The sequence below is a fragment of the Cnephaeus nilssonii genome (genome assembly GCF_951640355.1).
Source record: "Cnephaeus nilssonii genome assembly, chromosome: 6".
Lineage (NCBI taxonomy): Eukaryota > Metazoa > Chordata > Mammalia > Chiroptera > Vespertilionidae > Cnephaeus > Cnephaeus nilssonii.
The window spans coordinates 40,538,719-40,558,752 of NC_137077.1; the positions used below are offsets into that span (position 1 = coordinate 40,538,719).

General features: G+C 42.1%; 1 protein-coding gene across 3 annotated transcripts in view; it reads left to right on the plus strand.

Moving 5' to 3' along the window:
• Positions 1-13,909: 13,909 nt before the first annotated feature.
• Positions 13,910-20,034, plus strand: part of CNTN1 (contactin 1) — a gene marked incomplete at its 3' end in the record, with an annotated part of 284,949 nt that continues 278,824 nt past the window's right edge. For all 3 annotated transcript variants that reach the window (XM_079773428.1, XM_079773427.1, XM_079773429.1), the window contains exon 1: positions 13,910-14,054. The remainder of the gene's footprint in view (positions 14,055-20,034) is intronic.

Below are 20,034 nucleotides of genomic sequence, written 5' to 3' on the forward strand. Positions count from 1 at the left end.
AGAGAAATAAAATATACAAGTAAACATTTAAATACCTAATATCATTTCCTACAGGAAAGTGCTATGAAGGGAAACTGCAGTGTGCTATAACAGAGAGTCTGAATTAGAGGATGTATTTTAGGTGTGTTGTCACAGAAGTCTTCTCTGAGGGATGGCATTGAAGATTAGACATGGGAACTCATAGAAGGCCAATCATATGAAGAACTGGGAGAAGAAAGAGCCTTTTAGGAAAAATGGAACAGGGTTTGAGTTTGGCATGTTTGAGGAACAGAATCAAGGCCAGCAAAGAACTGAGTGGTTTGAGATGAGGTCAGAGAGGTAGGGAGTAGCCAAATCATTTGTAATGGAAAAGAGTTGGACTTTCAAATTGTAATGCGAGGTCATTAGAGAGTATTTAATGGGCAAGTGATCTAAATGGATTCCTGCTTCTAAATGATCACTTTGGATGATTTTGCATATAGCTGGGAGTGGAAGGCAGGAGACCAATTAGCAGGCTATTGCCTGAGGCTCACAACAAGTTAATGGTAGCCTTGATCAGAGTGGTAGCCCCGGTGATACATTATCAAATCTGGAGGAATGGTTAATAGGAATTATTAATGGAGTAGGTAGGTGAGAAAAAGGGAAGAATGGAGGATGACTTTTAGATTTTGGACTTGAGCATCTAATTGAACATTGGGAACATAATCCAATCTAATTGGCATTTCATGTTGCAGAAATTGTTGCTGATATACTTTAGTGTGATGTCATAGAGGGGAAGGAGGAATGAATAAGAGCTAAAAAGAAGACTGGTAGGAGGTTTCCATTTCTTTTGTTGCACCTGGCCCAAACTTATGGTTTAATTTTATGGTGTCTTTAGGGTCAGCAGGGATTCAGTGGGTGGTCTAAGAGCAGTTGCTTGTGCTGCAACATGCGGCAGCCTGTTCACCTCTGCCCAGTCGTGTCATCACAAAGTCTTCTCTGAGAGGTGAGATTTAAGATTAGACTTGAAAAACTCTTAGAAATCCTATCATATAAAGAGCCAGCAGAAGAATTTTTTAGAAAAAAAAAGCCATACCGACTGAGCGTGGCTGGTACATATTAAGCAAAGAACTAAGAGAATGGAGATATGATCCCGGAGGTAGGGAAGAGCCCGATTACTTGCAATAGAAAAGAGTTTGATATTCAAATTGTAGTGCAAGGTGTTAGAGAATATAGAACCAGAGAGGACTTAAAGAAGAGGGGACTCAGAGTGAGGGGAAATCCAGGTGGAATAATTCCAGCTCTAACAACTGCACATTGCCCATTAATTATGTTGACCTCTACCAAACATCCTTTACAAAGAACTGTGAAACACATGGAAAACTCTAGTCTCTCATGTAGTTTTCAAGTCTATGATTCAAATGAAGCACTGCAGTCTTTTTTCCCTTTTCTAACTGACCTGACCTATTTCTTTGAGTTCAGACTAGATATCTGTTAGTCAACAAAGGCATTCTTTAAATATATATATAAAATTGATTTCAGGGAGTGCAGGAGCCTGATGCGGCGGGGGCCAGACACGGCGGGGATCTCCCTTTTCCACGTCCCACGTGGAAAGAGAGATGAACGAACCGGTTCTAAATGGAGGCGGCCAGGGATTGAGAAAATAATAAAAATAAAGAAAACAAGACGCAGAAATAGATTCATAAAGCTGGGAGCCTGGGTGGATCTTTCTGTGCCTGGCTGAGGCCACAGAACCGATCCAGACTGCAAAGCTGAGGCTTTATTTATAATCAGGGACAAACAAGGCAATTGACAATGTTCTTGTAAGTTTCACTTGTTTTGGCAGCACTTGCTGCCCCTCCCACAGCCCACTAGCTACCCAGGAATGATCTAGGGATCAGTTACAGGATCAAGCTTAATTATGCTTAGAGGACTGTGCCCTTCCAAGCTTGGGACTTGTTTGTGACTTTGCCAGCAGGTCAGTCCGAGGCTTAACCCTATAACCGCTTCCTACAGGGAGAAAGAGAGAAGAGAGAGGAAGAGAGAGATAGAAACATCAATGAAGGGAGAGAATCATTGATTGGCTGCCTCCTACATGCCCCACACTGTGGACCCAGCCTGCAACTGGGTATGTGCCTTGACAGAGAATCAAACAGATACCTCCTGGTTCATAGGAAGATGTTCAACCACTGAGCCACACCAGATGGGCAACAAAGGGATTCTTGATAGTATAAGAACTACTTATTTAACCTAGAGTGTCTAATAGAATTGTAAAGAGCAGTAGCAACATAGAAAAAATTCAGACATTCATGTAAACCAGGGAGGCAAGGTAAGCAGCTTTTAGCTTATCACAATCATACATAAATGATTGACACATATGTATCCAGTCAAACCTCAGTTCTCAAATATCTCCCATTGGGAACAATTGAGTTCTCAACCAAGTTGTTCATGGGAAAAATGTATTAGTTGTCGAACAAAACTTCGGTTCTTGAACTGACAACCTTCTCATGCTGATACCTGTATGATCAGTCACATGTCTGTCAGGCAACAAACAAAAGAGAGAATGTGCTAGTATGAGTTAGTTTACTGCTAAACCTCATGTTAACATCTCAGGAAATTGTGCTGTGAAAATTTTCATGAATTTTTGCTTTTGTTGATGCTTATCTATAATAATAAAAGGGTGATATGCTAATTAGACCGGATGTCATTCTGGAAGTCCTTCCTGACAAAGTTGGTGCCAGAGGGAAGCCAGCTCAGGTCCCGGGTGCCGGGTGCCGGGTGCCGGGTGCCGGGTGCTGGGTGCCTGAGGGAAGCCAGTGATGCCGCCTGGATACTGAGTGCCAAAGGGAAGCTGGTGCCTGCAGCCGGGGGAAGGAAGGCCTACTCTTGCATGAATTTTCATGCATCAGGCCTCTAGTTATTAAATAGGTACAGTAAGTCATCATGTGGCCTAAGAAGGTTAGTGATAGCAGCAAAGTGAAAAGGAAAGTTGAGAACAATGATAGAGCTTACAAAATAAATAAATGCAAAGTACGATGGAGGTGTACACATGTTTGATCTGGCTATGGAGTATGGTATGGTGAGGTGAACTATTAGCACAATTTTAAAGCATAAGAGGCCATCAAGAATGCTGAAGTTGCTAAGAGTGTGAAAGTGCTCATGAAGCAAAAATCACAGGCAACTGAATTTCATTTCCTTTTTGTTAAATTTCATTTACATTTCATGTCCTTTTTGTTTTTAAAGTATTTATTTATGGTTTAAATAGTACGTTAGACATGTACAGTATTTAAGAAAGATTAAAACAGGGAATCATTTGTCTGAAACAGATTAATTCAATTTACAGTATTCCCAATGGGAAAAAAATGATTTGATTTTTTAACAAATTGCTTCTCAAACAGCCTTCTGGAATGAATTAAGTTTGAGAACCAGGATTGCACTGTATGCCTAAAAGATATGCCATATTGATATAGTAGACAGACAGACATGAGCAGAGTAGGGATGATAAGCCAGGTATGGAAAGTCACCAGGGTGGAAACCCCCAGGTACCTAGCAACAGGTGAAACTGAGCCAGGACCTCACATCCTGAGTGACCTTTCCTCCTTTAGCAAATCCTTGGTGAAGCAGTCTGAACCCTCTCCTGACCTTTCCTCTGCTGGCATGTCACTAGTCATGTGGTAGACCCCCTTAGAAGAGCAACAGTGGGGTGGAGAACAGCCTCTTTGGATCCCATACAAGCCCTTGTACAATGACTCCTTTAAGTATTAAGCCCTAGAGATAACTTCTAGGCCTCAGTTTTGTTTCAGCTCCAGCCACAGCAAAGCAGCAAGGCCATGTGGGTGACAGAATGGCCGACATCAGGACCAGGTGTGATGACTAAAGATCCTATGTTTTGACTGAACAATCAGTGGAGACCAGACCTTGAGAAGACACACCTGGAAGGCTGATGAATATTCTATTGAGATCCTCCCCAGGGACCTCCTGATAAAAACCCTCGAGTTGAAGCCTCCAGCATGGCTCTCTCTCTCTCTCTCTCTCTCTCTCTCTCTCTCTCTCTCTCTCACACACACACACACACACACACCTATGCCTTTCCTCATCTCCTTCTTTCCCCAGCATGTTCTGACTCTGTCTCTCTCTTTCTCTCTAGCATGCCCACACCCTTCCTCCCCCTTCCTTTCCTCAAAGTGCATACCTTTGTTTCTTTCTCCTAAGCTCCAAGGGCCCTTCTTTTGCCTCAGTAACTTGTTCCCTGAGCCCAAGCAGCTCAGCTGGCTCACTTCTTTCACCCTCACTTCTACCTCAGTGACTTTCTAAATAAAATTTTGCTTGTATTTGAGTCTTGGCTCTGAATTCTTTCTTAGCCAAAACTCAAGGACCAAGGTCTAATGTTTGGTGCCATTTGCCATTAACAATATGTCTAAAAATCCTATTTAATAAAGAGATAATATGCAAATTAACCCTCACACCCTCACAAAATGGCTGCCTACAACCAGGCCGGCAGGGGGGTTAGTGAGGGACAACCAAATGACTGAACAAACAGTCTGCGTGGGGCAACCAGGCCGGCAGGGGGGTTAGTGAGGGGTGACCAAACGACTAAACAAGCAGGCTGCGTGGGGTGACCAGGCCGGGGGGGGGGGGGGTCAGTTAGGGGCAACCAGGCTGGCAGAGGGGGGCAGATGGGGGCAACCAGGCCAGCAGGGGAAGCAATAAGAGGCAACCAGGCTGGCGGCGGGGGGGGGGGGGGCAGTTAGGGGCAACCAGGCTGGCAGGGTGGGTGCAGTTGTGGGCAACCAGGCTGGCAGAAGGGGCAGTTGGGGGCAATTAGGCTGGCAGGGGGGGCAGTTAGGGGCGACCAGGCCAGCAGAAGAGGGCAGTTGGGGGCGACCTAGCCAGCAGTTAGGGGTGATGAAGCCAGCATGCAGAGGCAGTGAGGGGTGATCCGGCCAGCAAGAGGGGGGCAGTTAGGGGCGACCAGGCAAGCAGGTAGGTGAGCTATTAGGAGCCAGCCATCCAGGATTGTGAGAGGGATGTCCAACTGCCGGTTTAGGCCCAATCCCTGGGATTGGACCTAAACTGGCAGTTGGACATCCCCCAAGGGGTTCCAGATTGGAGAGGGTACAGGCTGGGCTGAGGGGTTCTCCCCCCCCCCCCATGCACGAATTTCATGCTCCTGGCCTCTAGTCTAGTATATATATAGCTATCAACTCCCCCCATGTAGAAAAGCATTGTAGAGGAGTTCCAGATTGGGCCAAATTTATCTCAGTAACAATTGGTAGAGATCTTTGGGAAAAAATAATTATATCCACATGAAGGTTAAAGTTAATTTTCTTTTAAGCAGAACTTGAAAGATAATTGGATGGTGGCTAATTGTTCTCATTTACTGGAAGTAGGTAATGCTATTCTCTTAAGCTATGCTTTGCATTGTCCTTGTGTGCTGAGATACTTGTACTAAGTATTTCTCATGTTATCACCGCATACTCAAAAAAGGGCAAAAGAACTAATGGCATTTATGACCTAATTTTCTTCAGAAACAAGCAAGAACTCAGAGTCCCCAAATTTAAATTTTATATATTCTCTAGTTGCCTAGGTTGATTTATACTTTTCTGTGCTTTTATCACCAAATTGCTGTATTTCTCACAATTAACCTTCATGTTAATAGCTCATTAAGATAAAAAGTGATAGAGATGTTCTTTCTCTAGTAAGTGTTAATGTGATCCTAAAAATCTACGCTTTCCATTTAGCTATAAGCAAACTGAAAATTATGTTTCTTAATTATAAAACTGTATGTCTGATATTCCTTACCCTTTATCTAGTTAATTTCTCTTTGTGTTTAAAGATCTGATTTGTATGCCCCCTTTTCGGAAGTTTTCTCAGATAGATAACATGTAACAGAAGGTAGAGAGAAGTAATTTGTTTCTTAGTTTGTACCAGGATTCCCAATCAACCAAATATCACCCTTGCCTCATGGAGCCTTTTATTTGCAATAAAGAGATATGCCAGCAAATGCTTACAACTAAATATTACACCCACCTATGATAGATGTATATGCAAAGGACCTACATTTGGAGTGTGCCTCATTTATCTGAGGAAAAGTGAGAAGGCCAGTGCCATTTCTAATCTGTTTTTCATTTTCTTCATGCTTATGCTTTAATTATAATAAAATTTTCACAATTCTTGACTGTGTCTTGCTATTTTACATTACTAGTATATATCTTTCACATTTTTTTTTTTACAGCCAGGAATTTTATCTTAAATTCTGGATACTGACAATTCTTCCTTTAGCAGTTCACCTAAACATATCTCCTTGTCCTCTCCCAGACATACAGAGGTTCAGTTTTAATAATGTTTGTAACTTGTACCAAGGTAATTATTTCAGTCTTGGTCATTTTGAGTTTGATATGATTTTGATTCATCCAAGTTGAAAAATTTACTAGAGAAATGGATTTATGTGGCTGCAGTGCAGAGTAGAGCCAAGATTGGAAATAGAGATGTAGAAAAAGTATCTACAGAAGGAAGTTAGAACCAGAAGAATGTATAATATCACACAAGAGAAAAGGTTAAGTGATAAGAGAGTCAAGAACCAAGAACCAAGTATACAATTCTTCATAAAATTAGTGAGTAGAGGAAGAGAGAGATAGAGATAGAGATGAGAGAGAGAGAGAGAGAGAGAGAGAGAGAGAGAGAGAGAGAGAGAGAGGGAAGGGGAGGGAAAAGAAGGGAATGGAACTTGGGGAAAGAGCTTTAGAGTTCTTAGAGAAAACCAGGAGAGAAAGAAATGTGAGGGCCATGGTGGAAAATTTTCAATTCTCAGGGCTTTTTACTATAATTAGAAGAAAATGTAGGGTCAGGGTAATTTTTCATGAGAGATACTTGAAAGTCTAAAAAAATGGATATAGAAAATATAGGAGATATAAGCCATAATTACTGAAAAGATGACAGGAGGGAAAGGTTGGAAAAGAAGACAATATTTTGAGTGGTACTCTTCAATTGGAATATCCATGAAAATTCAGGGAAAATTTGTCGTTACAAAAGCCTATTAAACTAATAATATCAAACAATAATTGGCCAATTTCTGGGTAGATGTTTTCCAACTATTACGTCTCATAGCTTTTTGTACTTTTTATAATGAGCATGCATGATTTATTATATTGTGATGGGTTACCCAGGAAATTGATTATAGGATGAAAATTAGTGTATAAAAAATTTATTGGGAAAACATCCATTATAGGCAAACTTTTTTGCCTTTGAACATAGTTATAATAGCAGTTTAAAAAATTTTTGTGTGCTAATTCCAATATTTGCCTTTACTTTAAAGCATGAGTAACATTTTCATGTTTTCTCCTTAGGTTTTGTTTGTTTGTTTTTTGTGTTGTTTTTTTTGTTGTTGTTGTTTGTTTGTTTGTTTTTGAGGAGGGTAGCAGAATAGTATGTCCAATGATTTTAAATTACATGCTGGACATTCTGATGATACATTGCAGAGATTCTGGATTGTGTTGTGTTTTTTGAAGAGTATTAATGTATTTTATTTGTTTCATTTGAAGGTAGTTAAGTTGGCTGCACTCAAGTTGCAAACTGTGTCTCACCTTTGTCAGGCAGCAATTGAAATGTCTGCTCAATTATTTTACTGGTTTCTGATGGCTGCTGTCATAAATTATCCCCATAAAAAAAAAAGAAAAGAAAAATTGTGTTTTCACTTAAATCAACAAAATTTCTTAAAACAACAAAAATGTGTACCCTCACACTTCTGGAGTCCACAATGTCCAAATCAGTCAGCATGGCCACCCTACCTCCAGTGGCTTTAGGGAGAATTCATGTTCCTTGTTTCTTCCAAATCTGATGGCTATAGGGACTCTTTGGCGTATGCCTGCATTACTTTAATTTTCAAGGTCATCATTCTCCAATCTCTCTCGGCTCTGTTTTCACATCACCTTCTGCTCTGTGTATAGAAAAATCTCCCTCTGTCTCCCTCGTATAAGAATGCATGTGAGTGTACTTAGGACCCAGCTGGATAATCCAGGATCGTCTCCCCATATTAAGATCCCTAATCACTTCTGCAAAGACTTTGCCATATGAGGTCACATGTACAGGTTCTAGGGGGTAAGGAGTTATGACTCAGCCTATTACAGTTCTTTTAGCCTTACTGGGTTGCTTGGAGTGCGTGCTATGTATTTGTAGTTCCAGAGTTGGTTTAAGATGAGGGTAGAGTTTATACTCTGAATTGAGGACTCTCTCTTTCTGGATCTCTCCTTCCCAGGATTTCCCTTCTCATTGTTTTCTTCTGTCATTAGCCAGAACTCTGTTCTGTGGTCCTTTAAGCCATCCTGTTTGGAACCTTCTGGGACCTTTTCTCAACATCAAAGCGGTATAAAATGGGTAACTGACCCACTGGCATTTCCCTTTCCCATGCATAGATACCCCTGCATGTTCTTCCTGCTTTGGTTATTCCCCCGTGCTCTCAAGTAGTTTTTTTCTTCTTCTTGCCAGAGCTTATAGCTTACATCTATGTATAGGGTACGTGGTTCAATAGTACCCATTTCTCTATTACCAGAAACTGAACTTCTATATTCTTTTTGAGTACAGGGGGCTGTACCAAAAATGCAAATTTTGCATTATAAACAAAGCTGCAATAAATGGCAGAAATCCTTTTAGAGGTTTTTTTTTTTTTTCTGACAACAATAAAATTAAACTAAAATTTTCAAACAAAAAGATAAGTAGAAAAACCCAAAGTGACTATAAGCTATGCACTTTTAAATTATCTTTGGATCAAAAAAGAAACAAAAAAACAGACATTAGAAAATATTTAAACTGAATGACAATGAAGATAAGACATTAAAACTTGTCAGATACACTAAAGGACTACTTAGAGAAATTTTATAGCCACAAAGGCAAATATTAAAAAAAAAAAGACTGAAAAATCAATGTCATATACTTCCATTTCAAGAATAGTGAAGAAGAAAACTAAGTAAGAGGAAGGAAACAATAGACATAAGAGCACAAATCAATAAAATACAAGACAAACATACATTAGAGAAAAATAATGAAGCCAAGATTGATATTTGAAATGATTAATAAAATTTCTAAATAGTGGAAACTTGACAAGGGAAAACAGAATTTATCAATACAGGGAATGAAAATGGGGCTGTAAATAGAGATTTACTAGATATTAAACACATAAAACGGGGATAGTATGAATAACTTTAGGTCAATACATTTGGATGAAATGGACAAATTATTTCTTCTGTTCCTCTCCTCTGACTTTGTTTAGTTGATTTCAGGGTAGAACATATATTTGGGTAGATGATCTTGTATAAAGATGCTGACACCATATTCTTAGCAAATAGTTTTGAATTATATAACTCTGCCCCTCATTTTATAGCACAAGAAACTAAGGCTTAAAGTCCGGTTCCTCTGTTGTCAGCTAGTTACTAGTCTAGAGTAGAACAAAGGTCTAATGCCCCATCCTATGTCCACTCCAGATGCTGAATTATCTATCATTTCAAGGACATAAATAAAATAAAAATTTTAGTATCTTACAATGGCGGTTAGGAACGAAGAAAAATTACATCTTAATGAAGGTTGCCTCCTCTCCATGAGTAAGAGAGGCTAAAGCTTCATTTTAACAATTGAGTATTGGCTCCTCTGTATGAGTTCCTTGAGTTGAAAAATTTGGAGGGCATATTGGCTCTGAAGTATGAACTAACATGCCGTTCTGGTATACTTCACATCAAATATTAAAGAGAAAGAACGGACTCTATTCTGAAACAATGGAATCTGAATGAAGATGGGCCTGCAATGTTAGCATGTGGCTTTTCTGCAAATCTGCCCTTTTGGTGCACAGCAGTCACTCACAAAACAAAAGGCATCCTGATCTTATTAATCTCCGGGAAGGTTGCAGTGGTCCCGAGTGAGTAGCAAGCTGCTGCTGTAACTGTGTTTCCAGAATTTAATACTCTTCTTCCAGCCTTGTGGTACTGACAGTCTGTGTGTGTGTGTGTGTGTGTGTGTGTGTGTGTGTGTGTGTGTGTGAGTGTGTATGTGTATGTGTGTGTGTGTGTGTGTGTGTGTGTGTGTGTGTGTGTATCCCTTTGCCTGTGTTCCCAGTTGGCTTTGTAAAAGCTAGGTCAGTGGGCTGATGTGACCTTCTCTGAGATGCTGCAGTCTGGGTTAACATGACTCTCTTCAAACTAGTGGGCAGAGCCTCCTTTGTCTTTCTGCTGTGTTGAGTGTAGCTTGAAATTTGGATGGGAAAACACCCTTTTCCCTTATCCTCCCCCTTCTTTACTATATCAGGCTATGTTAGCAACTGTTCTCCTGGGGAGCTTTGAAGTGAGAAAATTGTGGGTGGGGCAGAGGAGGAAGAAAATAAATACATGCTGCGGAAAGCTGTGCTGTTGCTGCGTTTCCTCTCCTCTCACTGAGATTTAATCACTGGTTGGAGGAAATTGCAATGTTTCAAGAATGAGAGCCAATGCATGCTGGAAGAAGGAGGGGGTGGCAGAAAAATTTAATAATAAGGCTAAGGGAAGCTTAGCAATGTAATGCCCTGTATATTGTGCTATGGGACTTGTTGAGTGGTTAGGGAATCAGAGCCATCCAGGGAACAAGGCAAACTTTTCCTACTGTTTCTTTTGAAGAATTCAAAATAGGTTCTATACAAGGCTCTCAGATAAGGGGACTCAGATAATGTTTCTGTGGTTCTTTTCCTCTCCACTTTAGAGACAATATGTGCCTGAGGTGATCTGCCTACCTCACCACCCATTTCCATCAGCTTTCTTTATACCTTGACACACCAGCCCTGATCACTCTGATCCCAATCTCAGGGGCAGACCCCAAACTTACAAGTGAATTGAGCCTTGGCTACTTTTTAGGCTCTGCTTAATTTCCAGTTAATGTGGCACGCTTTCATATGTTTTCATAGATGCTGGAGGATGAGTACACCATTGCAAGGCCGGAAAACTTCAAAGGCTGGGTGGTTCAGGGAGGAAAAATAGCAAGAACTCTTCTAAAGAAGATACCATAAAAAGTTATTGTTCATTGTGGTAGAAAAAAACAATGAATGAATAGCCCTATGACCTGACTCAGCTTTGTGTTTCAGACTCAGCTTTGACCTTAACTAGGTTGAAGGTGTTGAGCAAAATTATAATATATGATGATTCTCTGCTTCATAGTATAATGGGTAGAACACAATGGTTTCTAAAGTTCTTCGAATTCTGACATTTTATAAGCCATATATTCATCAATAAGGATGTACTGGATGTCTTCTATATACCAAGCATTATATACAGAATTAATTTTTCCTAGAGGCCCGATGCACAAAATTTGTGCACTCAGGGGAGGGGTCTCTCAGCCCAGCCTGTGCCCTCTAACAGTCTGGGAGCCCTTTGGGACATCCTTAGCGCTGCAGCGGAGGCAGGAGAGGCTCCCGCCACCTTGCTCACCAGCCATGACCCTGGCTTCTGGCTGAGCAGCGCTCCCCCTGTGGGAGCTCACTGACCACCAGGGGCAGCTCCTGCATTGAGCATCTGCCCCCTGGTGGTCAGTGTGCATCATAGCGACCGGTCATTTCACTATTCAGTTGATTTGCATATTAGCCTTTTATTATATAGGATTACCTTTACATTTCCTTTGCTATTTCGATTTCCTCAATTGTGAAATGGGCTAATAATGAATCTCCTGCTTTCTTAAGAACAAAGAGGAGGATTGTATATGAAAGTGGTTTGGAAAATTTATAATGCTCTGCAGCAGATACTTTTGATACATTCATATACATAAGGATATATGTAACAAGAACAGATATGCATGTATTCTCTATAGGATAATAACTAATAACCCAGAGATGGTATGTTTTATCTGAAAATATATGCAGTGACTGATGACCAGATAGCAATTCTCCTAATACTATTCCCAAGTTGTGTGTAAGTAAATACACGAATTTACATTGTTTGAAGAACAACAACAACAACAAAATAAGCTTCATAAGAATTTGCCTATCGCATTCATCTCTATATTGACAATAGTAATATTTGTTGAAAGAATGAATGAACTGAGGAATGAAAGATTTAGGATAGCAGAGATTTCTTTAACATTCTTTTCACTTCCAATTTCCACTCCTGTACTGACCTGGATACTCATTTTATTTCCTTGCTACTATGCCTTTTCTTCACTGCTTAAATCTAGAGGAGGGTCTGTTGGAGTTCATTGTGACTCAAATGCTTAGAAATAAACAAAAATGTTAGTGTTGAAAAACACACATTCCCTGTTATAATACTTTGCTATCTTAATTGCTTCCTCAGTCCTTCCTTAACAAGTTCAATGTATAATTCTTGTTTAATGCCCTAGTATCTAACACAAGGTTGTGACATAGAATAAGTGCTCAGTGAATGCACTAAGTAATGAATGATTTGTACAATTCAATGGAATAATTGGTGTGGGTGCCTGGGGTGGAGGTGCAAGACTAATGGTATATTATATAGAAACATGACTGATGGGGTTTTAAAACTTATCATTACATTTTCTTTTTTTTAGTTATCCTCACTCAATGTTTAGAGGCTTTCTGGCATAAGGACCATATTTATTGTCCACTGTAAATTATCTCTGGGGTTCTTTTCTCACTCCCCAAAACATTAATTTGTTTTCTCCAGTTTTATAAAGATAGCATTTTTATGAAGAGTCTAGTCTAATAGAAATAACAACCATAAGTACTAAGCTAAGAGCCTACAGTGATTTAGCATTTAATAACAATGTCATCTTCTCTAATAGCTAGCTGTCTAGTGACTCAAGTCTATCATAAGGTCTTTAAGGATGGAAGTTGTGTCTTATGCTCAGAGTTAGTTAAGATAGCTACTTAATTTAGGTGGATGAAGAATTTGACTATTTTGCTGACAGGATGCAGCCAGTGAGGGAGATTGTTTCTTTACGTGGTACTAAAATTAGACACTTTCTTACCCATCACTTGTGATTTTTTAAGTCATTTTCCCCCGTTTAAGAAGTCCCTTAAATTCCACTGCTTCCTGATTTCACCTGGACCATGGCAAAGTTGGAAGCTGGGCACAAACTGGTTTTGCCCTTGTGCCCTGAACCTAAAGGGCAGGCTAGGGCTCACCTAGGTTTGGGTTGACTTGTCCATGCTCTGCAGCCTCAGGGTTTAAGCACAAAAGGAAGGATGGCTAATATCAGTAGAAAGGGAACAGACGAACTATCAGTCAGTCTGCTGGTATTTCAAGACTTTTGCTACCAAACGAACTGTCCAAGGCAAGCCCCTTATGCAGTTTGGCCTTACTAGTAATTTCCTTCCTTTACTCTTTCTTTAGAGGTTATTCTACAGGCTTCCACTGTTCCTATCAGAGGATATTGGGAGTCTCTCTGCACTGTAGATAAGCAGTTCAACCTTTTCTCTACACACACACAACAAAACTGCCACGTTGCATTTAGGCAAAAATGGAAACTTGAAACAAAAAACCCTCACGCTCCCTCCTCCCCTGGTTTTTTATTTTTCCTCATGATTTTTTTTTTTACATAAATGTATGTATTTTTCTATTTTTCTCCGTTCTCCACCGAGGTTCTTGTTTCCTTATGGAGGCCTTGCTCCTCACATTTTTGCCTGTCAAATCTCAGAGCAGATGGTCCCTCCAGGGAAGCTCTGGAAGTGTTGGGTGTCTGCTTATGCCTGGCCTCTCCTTCCCTCTCGGGGGGGGGGGGGGGGGGTATCAAATGACAAGTCATCAAACCAGTTCCCCTCCTCGTAGGGGTCCTTGATCCCCAAGCAGCAGGTTTTGGCCATAAGCACTGCAGAGACCCTCAGCAGCCACCGCTCCGCAGCTGAGAGTACTGGGCTGAGTACTGGGCTGAGAGTGACGTCCTGCCGGTCCAATCAGAGACGAGAATCTCTCCTCGGTGCCCGCCCCGCTTTCCCCGCGGCGCCAATAACCACTCTAAAAGGCTGGGCTGGTGCTGTCAAGTGGCTCGGGTGGGCTCCGCCGAGGCGAGGAGGGGCGCAGGCCGGGGCGATGCGCTCCCAGGTGTTTGCAGCGGAAGCGGGAAACCTGTAGGTGATGGTCCAGCTGTGCGGCGCCGGGGCGAGCCAGAGCCGGGAACAGGTAGGAGGCAGGACTTGCCCTTCTTTGCCGATAGGGTAAAGAACGCGTATTTTCACGCTACCGTTGCCTTCCTCCCCTTCCCCCAGTCCTGCCCCGCCCTCGTCACCCCCAAATCTCCTGAGGTCGCCGCAGCTCTTGTCGTGAAGGTCTGGGGCGCAGGGGGTGGAAGCAGGTGCCTGGGCAGGGCGGCAGTGCCCGAGGAAAGGGGACCGAACCCCCATCTGCGTCTCGTCAACTTTCAGGCTTCCTCTCCCACTGCCGGCGAGGCGCCCGAGGGGTGCCATGTCTGCCGGGCTGGGGAGGGTCTGGGGAGAGCCGGCGTGCCAGCCGCCGGGACCCGTGCGTCTTCCAGGGTTGGGGAGAAGCCAGCTTCTCTTCCTGCCCCTGCCTGGCGCACCTCTCCTCCTCCCTCTCCTACCTGGCGTGCAGACTCTAGCACATCCCAGAAAAAAAAAAAAAAAAAAAAAAAAAAAAAAAACTGGCAATGGTGGCGCCGAGGGGAAGAAGGGGCTGGCTTGCCCCCAGGTCCCTCTGCTAGAAGCTGGCTCCCTTCGAGATCCGGGGTGGGGGGCAACCCCGCCACCGGAGGGGTTTGCTCGATTCGTTACGCCTCCAGTGAGAGTGCACGGGCCCGTCTCCCCTCTCTGCGGCAGACTGAGCAGGGGAGGGGCAGCGAAGGCTCTGCTTTTCGGAGCCTGGCGTTGTCCCTCCCCCGGGAGCCACCTTCTCGCATAGTTTCTGAAAGGTGGGTTTATCCCCGGGGATTCCCGGAGAGTGAAGTAATTGTGCCCGGATGGGCTCGCGGCGGCGGCGAGGGTGACCGCATCTGGGAAGTAGGTGTTGGCTCCGCGCCGGTTTCTGCCCGAGTCAGATTGCTGGGACCAGAAGGCTGAAGAACTGCAGAGAAATGAGGCGCGGCTGCATCACTTTGGGGGCTGAGGACACCCTGCTTTGAAAATTATTGAAAAACCGGGCTGATGGGAAAGAGGGAGAGGGGACAGCTGCATCCCTTTCTCCTTTATGGATGCCGAACCCAGCGCGGGCATTTGTACCCGTGCTTGTGTGCGCGCCTCTCCAAGGTGGAGCTATATATAGCTCCTGCACACCCAGCCCCGTGCCTGGTGCTGAGCAGGCTACCTTGGCCTTGGGAAGCAATCTGGAGGCATGGAGTGGGAGGGGAAAAAGAGAATCAAATTCTCCATTGGGGAAAAAGGCCACAGAAGATGCCCTCAGACTGAGGAAACCCTGCATGAAAGAATGTTTCTGTGATGCATATGAAGACCAATAATTCCAAATATTATTTTGAATACATTCTTAGAGTGCTATTTGATATTCATCTATTTCCCTGCATTTTTTCAGCTTCACGGCATACCGCCGAATCTTACTAGTTTGAAATGTAACACACATATCAAGTAGTAAATACATACATCTGGGCTATTTTATTAAACTCACTGGAACATAATGGCTTGCTTATGCCTGTACCTTGGTTTTTTGGTAGTAAATTGACTTGGGTGGTAATATAGCTAGCAGCATTTGGGAATTTGGGGGAAAAGAATCCACCCACTTTGCAGGATGTAGAGCTAAGGGACCCTCAGAACCTTTGGAGTAGTTTTGACATATTTCTTTGTATACATTTTACATGTGGACCTGATACTTAAATTTGTGCTGCTGTTTCATATCATATCTATTTGTGCTTCATGGACTTTTCTTTTATAGCTGTCTGTGCATATATTTTTCCTATTGCCTGGAATTATTTAATTCTGATAATAACATTTCCATTTTCTTAGATGAGAAAACTAAGATTTAAAGGACACAGTAATTTGGTTAAAGTCTTCCAAAAATCCATTATTTCAATGCTAATCCTATATAATAAAGATGTAATATGCAAATGGCCGTTACACCGTGAAGCATAACTACCAACCACTTAGTGACCAGATCACGGATCAGCAGGAGGGTGGGGCAGAGAGCTACAGGAGGGGGCAGGACAGCAAGCTATGAGGGGGCGCTGAGGAAGGGGGGTTGGGGGATCTTCAGGAGGGTGGGGCAGCAGGTGGAGAGCTACTGCAGGGTGGCAGTGAGCTACTGGCACACAGATTTGTGCGCAAGGCTACTAGTATTCTAATAATGTACTGTGAATTATATTGTATAGTGTTTTTCTCTCAAATAGAATAGTTCAATTTTCTACAGCTTTTGGTCCTGGTAACAAAATTTGGTCAATATTGATATCAGTAATAATATAGGCCAATGTTATTCAGTTATTCAGAAAGTCTTACTGGTATTTTGTTACTTAATCCTTATTGTAGTCTGGTTTGTCTTCTAATTAGACAGGAAGTATTTTGCAGAAAAAGACCATTACCATTGAATTGAATCCAGTTCTAAGTAGGCTCAAAGATTCTCTCTCTCTCTCTCTCTCTCTCTCTCTCTCTCTCTCTCTCTCTCTCTCTATATATATATATATATATATATATATATATATATATATATATTTTAAAGAGGTAATATGCAAATTGACTGTAATTCCCTCACAAGATGGCTGCCTATAACCAGGCCGGCAGGGGGTTAGTGAGGGACAACCAAACGACTGAACAAGCAGGCTGAGTGGGGCAACCAGGCCAGTGGGGGTGCTGTGAGGGGCAACCAGGCTGGCAAGAGGGGCAGTTGGGGTGACCAGGCCAGTAGGGGGGCCAGTTAGGGCGATTAAGCTGGCAGGGGGGGCAGTGAGGGGTGACTACGCCGGTGGGGGGCCAGTTGGGGGCAACCAGGTCAGCAGGGGGGGCAGTTAGGGGAGATCAGGCATGCACGCAGAGGCAGTGAGGAGTGATCAGGCCAGCGAAGCGGGGCAGTTATGGGCAACCAGGTAGGCAGGCAGGTGAGCAATTAGGAGCCAGCAGTCCAGGATTGTAGAGGGATGTCCAACTGCCAGTTTAGGCCCAATCCTGGGGATCGAGCCTAAACCTACAGTTGGACATCCCCCGAGGGGTCCCGGATTGGAGAGTGTTTAGGCTGGGCTGCGGGGACCCCCCCGCCATGCACAAATATATATACTAGAGGCCCGGTGCACAAAATTTGTGCACTCCAGGGGGGCGGAGGGGGTACCTCAGCCCGACCTGTGCCCTCTTGCAGTCCTGGACCCCTGAGGGGTCCTTAGCACTGCCACGGAGGTGGTAGAGACTCCTGCCACTGCTGCTGTGCTCACCAGCCATGAGCCTGGTTCTGGCTGAGCAACGCTCCCCCTGTGGGAGCTCACTGACCACCAGGAGGCAGCTCCTGCATTGAATCTCTGCCCCCTGGTGGTCAGTGCACATCATAGTGAGCAGTTGTTCCGCTGTTTGGTCGATTTGCATATTTGCCTTTTATTATATAGGATTTCAGAGAGGAAGAGAGAGGGAGAGATAGAAACATCAATTACGAGAGAGCATCATTGATAGGCTGCCTCATGCATGCCCCCTTCTGGGGATTGAACCCGCAACCCAGGCATGTACCCTTGATTGGAATCGAACCAGGGACCCTTCAGTCTGCAGGCCAATGCTCTATCCACTGAGCCAAACCGGGTAGGGCTCAAAGATTCTTATTGAGGAACTGTCATAATGAGCTGTTTACTAGATGGATGCAGCAATGACTTGGGGATCACTTATTAGTTGATAGAAGGCTGTGTTTTGGGAACTACTTTTGGCTTCCTTATTCTTTTCATGAGGAATAATGGATGACATCAGTGTTTCTATATCCTTGCACAGAATGATTCAATTTTCCAATAGGGGTTATGACTTTGTATAGGCGATTCTATATATTCTCTCATATCTTGTGCCCCTGGAGGCCAACTAGAGACCAAGATAAGAGATAGAAAATTCATATTTCTCTACACAAAACATGCCATGTAATTGCCTTAAAAAAAAAACAATATTTATTTCCATTTCCACTTCCCATTCCCCTGCATTTCTACATGTAACTTGGCCATGGTCTGCCTCACATCACAGAACCTATCCTCTCTAAGTCATCCATAAGCTCTCCTTCATCATGTCAAATGTTTGTATTCTCTTATAGTATACTAGAGGCCCGATGCACAAAATTCATGCACGGGTAGTGTCCCTAGGCCTGGCTGGTGATCAGGGCTGATCTGTGGGGTGACTGGCAGGGCAATCGGGGTCCCCTGCTGGCACCTGCCTTGGCTGGCCTGGAGCCTGCGAGCTGGGAGCAGCTTCTGCATTGAGCGTCTGCCCCTTGATGGTCAGTGTGTATCACAGTGACCGGTTGTTCCACTGGTCGTTGCACCATTCGGTTGATTTGCATATTAGGCTTTTATTATATAGGATTGTTCATTTTTCTTCTCTTCTGGTCTGCCATTTTCCATATTGTTCATCTCCTTGAATTTTTATTTCTTGATACCACTATGATCTGATGTCACAATTTTTCTCTTTTTCTAACCCTCCTTTCTTTGTGCCCCTCCTATCTCATATTCCTGCTTCTAGCTTTCCAATGAATCCTGTAAATTGATGGCAATTTATTTTATTGCAAACAAAAGTCTCTTTCTGCATTTCTACTTCTAATCTCTTCTTCATTAGCCATTCCAAAATATTATCCTGCCAAAGCCTGGCTAACTCTTTGGAAGGAAACCTACATGTCTAAATATTTATGTATCATTATGCAGATAAGTGAATGTTGGTAAGTCAGTTGGGGGTTATAATGGCATTTACCTCAGTTTTTTTGTGCATTTATTTGAATATTAAGTGAGATAATGCATGTAACACATTTAAAATAGGGCTTGACCAATAGCAATTACTCAAAAATAATAGCTGTCAGTAGTAGAAGTTCTGTTTACAGTAATGATAATGTACATAGTGAAAACAAGTTTTTGCTTTTCCCCATCAGTAGTCATCACCCTTAAATTGGCTTTTAGCAAAGGTTTGTGATTAATTTTTTATGACTTTGTTTTCTCTACCTCCAAGTACCCACTATCTATTCAGTAACTAATTTATTCATTTTTATTCTCAACTCTAATTTGTATCTTTGTCTGTTTTTCTCTGATACCAGAATCACCTGTCTTTGTATGCCTAGTTTCGTACAGTAGGCAACTTATCAAATGTGTGTCTCTCCCCTTTTAATCTAAGAGGCAGCTTATTATTTTTGGTATGGTGTATCTTAAATTTATACCATTAGTTCTACTCTGCTTTGAAATTCTCACTGTGCTTTAGTTCATATCTTAAAAAGCACTGTCCTTGTAGCAAGAGCACTTGGGTTCAAATTCTGAGAACCTGGCTTAGCAGTTGAGTGCCCTTGAAAATACAGCAAGTGGATGGGACATTTTATTATAGTTGTATGAATGAACTATTATGTAAAATTGCCTTCAAAATTATATACACTTAATATTACTTTTAAAATAACATTTTCATGATTATAAGGATGTATAGAATCACTCAAGAAACATTGGAAATAAAAGAAAATTCCATGCAAAGAGATCTACTTTTAACCTCTCAGGTTTATTTGAATAAATATGCATAGATATTTAAAGTATATAAATTGGAATAATTTTATTTTGCATTTAGCTTTTCCCCCACTTAACATCATAACATAAATATTTATTTATCTCATTTAATATTCTTACTAATCATATCTTTATGAATGCCAAATATTTTTTCACACAAAGCCTTTAGATTTTGCTACTGGTTTTTCACACTTATGAAAATGAACATGAATATACCTAATTTTGTATTTCTGACCATTTCCTTGTAATAACTTCTTAAATGTTACCTTGTCAATCACATACATATATCTAGACATCTAATGCTTATTGCCAAACTGCCCCAGTAAAAGTTTATAGACAAATTGATACTCACTATAAACCAATGTGGAAATAATTCTTTTCACACACGGTATTGGGTTAAAAAATGTGACTGTTTTGATAGTAAAAAGTTTATTTAGTTGTTCTTTGAAGTTGTGCTTCTATAATTTTGGACGAGTTCAAGAAATGTGTTCAGGTTTATTA